Genomic DNA, 6,231 nt, shown 5'->3' with positions numbered 1-6,231 from the left:
AGAAGTGGGATTAACCAAATTCTTTCTTTAGGTGGTTGTATTTTATTTGTTGTATTTTGATATTTTATTCAATTTTGAACTTTCTTCAATTTTTTTAGTATATTTTGTTGTGATTTGTCTATTGTCTGACTTTTTGAAATTATCTAAGCTTTCATGTTTTGGTAATAATTTGAATCAATTGGTGTTTCGTATTCATTTTCAATATGAAGCATGTTTTTTGAAAGTGTGTTTTCTGTTTCGTTCTCATCATTTGTGGATTCACAATGTATGTGATTTAACTGTAATTTCGAATTTCCTGTGTGGTCAATACCCGAAGGGTCTGTTTGAATTTTTTCAGTTGATTGTGTTTTGTTAATTTGCCGTTGATATTTAGCTGTACTGCTTCTATAGTTTTGTTGTGAACTTGTATATTGTGTGTTATTCCTGTGTGGTGACTGAGAAAATTTTTTTGTCGATTTGGGTAATTAATGTTTTGTTTTGTGGAGTTGTCACGCGGTTTATTGCAACTTTCATTGTAGTTTGATCTATTGTTTGAATAATTTTGTAATCGAGTATCTAAATATTGTCTATTTCTATTATTTGATTAGTTTCGGTGGCGGTTATGTGAGGAATTTCCAGAACGTTTGTTTGATTAATATCTATTCCGCGAATTTTAAAAGGAATATTTTCTATTATAATTTGAGTAATTAATTCCGTTTGAATTTGATGTTGAGTAGTTGTTTCGATATTGATTATTTTGACCATTATTTTTTTTGTGAGAACTATATCTTTTTTGTGCGAGCTTTTGTGAATTTCTTCGGTCTGGAGATCTTCCCCGATAATTATTTCGGTGGGGTTTTTTGTCTGTAGCTATTATGGTTATCTGAGAGTGGTTTTCCTGAGCTAGTTTTACAAGAGATAAAATTTATTCATATATTGATAGAAAAATTTGTTTGGTTCTTTATGTTTCTGTGTTTTATTTTGATCATCTTGCCGTTTTGGTCTACATTCAGCAATGCTGTGTCCCTATATGCGACAATAATTACACCATTGTTTGAATGATGGATTACTTTTGAAATTTGGTTTAATAGTTCTCGTAGATGTTTAATAATTCAGTTTTTATTTCTGCTAAATCAGTGTCAGATTCATCAATTTTGTTTATTTATGAGGTTGTTGTTTCAACAATATTTAGTATAGTAATTTTAATTTTTTTGTTTCTTCAAATTTCATAGTAATTTCAGCTTGTTATAGGTGATACCTATATTGAGTTCTCGAAATGATGATGGATGTGATGCTCTCTTTTTATTGCTGTTTTACGTAGTTGTGGTGTTAAAGTCATTATTAAGACTTCTGACATTTTTGTGTTTTCGTACTCATGCGTATTGAAAGAATATGCTTTTCTTACTAATGTTTCAATTCTTGCTGCGAGTTGTTTAATTGTTTCATTAGGGAACCTACGAATTTCATTGCATGGAACTCTTTGGTGTTGTTTATTTCTTTAGGAATCGAACATTTTTGAAAATTTTTGTGAGAATCTTTTCCAGTCTGATTCAATATCTATCGTTAAAACTGAAAACCATTTTTGAGCTGCGCCATCAAGTGTGGTTTGAATTAGAGCTTTGCGTCTATGTATCCAATTTTCATGAAGTGGCGTATTTACTGGTTCAGATCTTATGTTTAAAATTAATTTAGCTGTGACTGCGTTGAAGTAATCATCTACTGAGTATTCAGGATCTGTTCCTGTGAGTACCATTAGAGGTTTGTTAGAAGATTTTGATGAATGACCCATAAGGTATGGGTTCATAGCCATTTGAAGTGATTCTGCTGCATTTAGTATTAGAGAAAAATTTGTGGGTTATGTTTTTGTAATTTCATGTTGTTGTAATTAACATGGTAATGGGATTCCATTTTGCGTTTGATTTAGTTGGTAGCTTTGTGCATTTCTTGGATTTTGTTAGTTGTAATTGTTATTGTATGATGCTGAGTTTTGTCTTGTAGGGAAGGTTTGCCTTGATTGACGTGTTTGTTTATTTCGTGTATAAGTTTCAAAAATATCTGGTTGATAAATAGGATCTGGTTGATCAATATTCCAGTTATGATCCCGTTGATTGGTATTAATTCATTGTTGATTTTGATTGAAATAGTTTTCATCTTCTGAATTTTTTATTGAACTCTTGTGAACTGTTTTTAGCTATGTTTTTATTTTGTTGAAAAAATGGAAAGTTTTTGCTGCGGTCTATTGTAGCTCGTTGTTTATCATTGGAAAAAAAACTGATTGAAGGTTTTGCTGTGGTACTTGTTGGTTGTAGTATTGTACCTGTGGTTGATTCTGACTATTTATATGAGCAGGTTTTGTTATTTGATTCTTTTGCAAAAAAGATTATAATTATGGTCTAAAAAAACATTTCTATTGGAAGTTTTTTTAGTTTATTTGTTTGTCGTGATTTCGTTACTAGTCTAAATGGTCTAAAAGGTGAGTTTTGCAGAGTAATTAGCTCTGATGTTGATGTCATGAAGTGGTTAACATCCTACCCTGCGATTAGTTCTGAGTCATAGCGCAGGGGGCCACGACCTGAGGGTGCCACGACCTGATGGTTGACTTCTCCCAGGATTTTCTCAGGATCAATTGTGATAAAAAGATTTTGTCCCGATTTATTAATGCTTTAATACGATACCCATTTAATAATGATACTGGAACTTGATCTAAACTACATTTTATTATTGGATAAATTAGATATTTTACCACAGTAAAATATTTAATATTAACCAATCATAATCCATCCAACTAACAACCCACTTATTTGTAAGTGCTGAAATTATTGGTAATTTCAGCACCAGAGAGATTTGAATTGAACTTAGAAATTAGTTACTTCTCCATAAGAACTTCAGCAGTCGCAATAAGCCAGTATACTCTAGATCTATTGAGCCTAGCAGAGACTAGTTAAACACCCTGAGACTAGTAGATATAAGAGTAAGATTAGGATCGGTATTAGATTAAGAAGTTGCACGAATCTATCCGGCCGAAAATAAGATAGCGTGAAGAGCAGACGGTGTACCCTATGCGAAATTACTCTATGAGTTAACCTCAAGGACATAACTCATCTGGTGCGACCATAAGTCTCGAATAAGACCTTAATAGCTTAGAATTAACCAAATATAGATTTTCAAAATGTTACACGACAATAACTTAATTGAAATGTCTCTACGACTCAATAGATCAGAGCCGCTATTCCGCACAATACAAGAAATTCCCGGTATTGGAAGAAGACCTCGGACAAGAGACGACATACGACTACGTAGAAACTTACCATTTAGTTTCATGGTTGTACGGCAAAAGCCAACACAAACTTTTATATTTAGAATCTTATTAGCAATGAATTTAGATTTTCATTTGCAAACATAAAATCTTTGAAGCAAACCTTCAATGATTATTTCAGGCGCTAACCAAAATTACTAATGTACAATAACGATTGATAAAAAGATCTCAAATCGTTCTCTCAATTTCTGCAGTATTACATAAAACATATTTGAAAAATATTTATTGAAAACAAAAATATAAATTAGTAGCATGACAATAAATTGTTAGTAAATATAAATCATCCTGTTAATACAGCTTCATCACCTAAACATAACAGCAATCGTAAGCCAAATAATATCATTAAAAACTAAAACCTTAAATAAATTTAAACCATTTTAAACTTAATTTTATTTAATCTTAAACCAGATTATCAAGGCTTTCCTTGGATCTAAATAATTTTATCTATTTTAAATAAGATTTTATCAATTTTAAATTCTGATCATCAAGGCTTATCCTTGGATCAAAAAGAACAATTGTGTTCTCCCCCACCCACTTATCAAGTGTCTAACGACCTCAAACGTCGATTCTTTATCCAAACTTTTCAAAAAACCCAGGACTATTAGAAATTTTTAATAACACTAACCTTTCTAATTAGGCTAAACAGTGAAGAACTTCGGTTATTCATCATTCACTTGAACCCTCCTCTTATCATACCCAGGATAGATCTTAGACTTATTAAGTTTAAAATAGTATCTAACGAACTACTTGCGTTCTAATTATACCTGAACCTTGTGGATCGATTTACTGTTCTCCAACCCTTGAACACAATCACTACCCCTAAGTAAGATTAATTAAGTTAACACCTTAACTTAGACTAGCCACGAGAAAGTAAAAATCTTTCTCCGGAATTGATATACTTTTCTCTCCAACCCTGAACAAAAAGACCCAGGTTAAGCTAACCAAAAAATCGTGAGAACTAACAGTCTAGGAAAATATAAATCACTAATAACTTCTTGCATCCCTCACCCTAAACCTTATGTCATTCAAGAATTTAGGAGATAAACAAACAATCGTTTTACACAATTGTGAAATAGGCAACCAAAAATACGATCTTGTAATAACCCCACATACACAAACAGTTGGATACATTAGAACAAAACGACAAACAATAAAAAAAATTATAAGCAAACAAAAACAAATAACATGAAAAAGATTTTCAAAAAATAGAAATGCATTTTCCAAATCAGAAGCCAGCAGTTTAGACGAACTATACAAATTAAAGAAATCAATAAATTAAAATTGTCCCATCCATGATCGATTATATATTAACAGTCATCAAACGAAAAAATGAGCCACACTCGAAGTGACGAAAGTCCAGATGAAGAAGCAGTTTTTCCCTTTCATATAGATTCACTCAATGATAGAGGACAAACACGATTTTGTAAAAACTTGCTCGTAAATTAGTTTGAACCAGGAATCAGTCCATGTAAAGCAGAATTCCCGGATATAAAAATCAAAAGACAAATTATAGAAGGTTATTTGAAAGACATATGTAACCTAACACAACAATACGGAATCTACACCATAGAATTCAGCACACCACTAAAAATTCATGGTAAATATGTTATCCAAACAGACAATATTGATTCAGAATTTTCAAAAGTATTCAAAAAATAAACCAAAAGCATACAATATCAAAATTCACAGAAAGCAAACTCGATATTCACCAACAAATTTTTGCAATAATATATAGTTATTTATCTATATTAGAGAAAACAGAAGCTCAAAGCACATCACCAACCCAAACATCCAAACATACAAAAATAAGAAACAAAATCACTGCATTTTCAACATTTTTAAATATAATCCGTGAAATTTTCACCAATAATGATGTCTCACAAAACACTAAACATGATTTACAAAAAATCTTAGCATTGTTTAAAATAGATTATTTTACCTACAATTTAGATTTAATTGCACAAGCAAGAAAAAATTTTAGACCCCAAAGTACCAATGACGATACTGTCATTGCAGAACAATCAGATTACGTTTGGGACCCTGAATGGTCTCATCCAGCATTTATAAATATTCCAGCCGATATCTCAAGTCAAGCAATAAGTACAATATCTTTTCACAGAGACTATGTAAAAGTAATACCATTAACGATTGACGCAACACCATTAAATTATAATACATTTTTACCTGATACACGAAATAACAGCTTAAATTCAACAGTCATACATAATGAAAATCTCAATGGAACTAGAAATCTTACACAGCAAGACATTCAAACACCATCACACTTCATAAATGAAGAACTCGTCCAAACAAAAGTAACGACTACACAACAAAATATTTCACTAATACTCCCAAATTGTAACCTTACAATCGACCGTTAAACCTTCGGTTGCTCCAAAATATTCCCATATGGACTATCAGACATATAGACCAATGACAAAACCGTCAAAAACACGGAAAACGTTCACAAGAAACAATTTTACATAACACAATTATAATTATGTACATGAATCAAAAACAAATCAACCCCCCAAAAAAAGACACAAAATTTAAACCACGTATGTTCTCATTATTGGAATCTTCCAAATACATCGACCAATTCAGTAAATTTTCCAGATAATCCACACCCTCCACAGGATTATAGTGAAAATTACCCATTTTTTTCACCAAAATAAGAATAAACAACAAACATCTTATAACTCAAATTACTTATCATCTGATGATGATAATTACTATCAACCAGATATTTTTGCACCATATACTAAAGAAAATCGCACACAAAGACCGCGACAATCTCAACCATCCCAAAATATGAAAATTTACCCACAAAATCCAACGGATATGCAGAATCAACAACCAATGCATATACAAAATCCATTTAACGCACAATCTTTTCAACCTATACAACCACAAAACCCAATGTCAATGCATTCTTA

Source organism: Symsagittifera roscoffensis, chromosome 3 (assembly GCF_963678635.1).
Source record: "Symsagittifera roscoffensis chromosome 3, txSymRosc1.1, whole genome shotgun sequence".
NCBI classification, from domain to species: domain Eukaryota; kingdom Metazoa; phylum Xenacoelomorpha; order Acoela; family Convolutidae; genus Symsagittifera; species Symsagittifera roscoffensis.
This window is presented reverse-complemented; position numbering follows the sequence as displayed.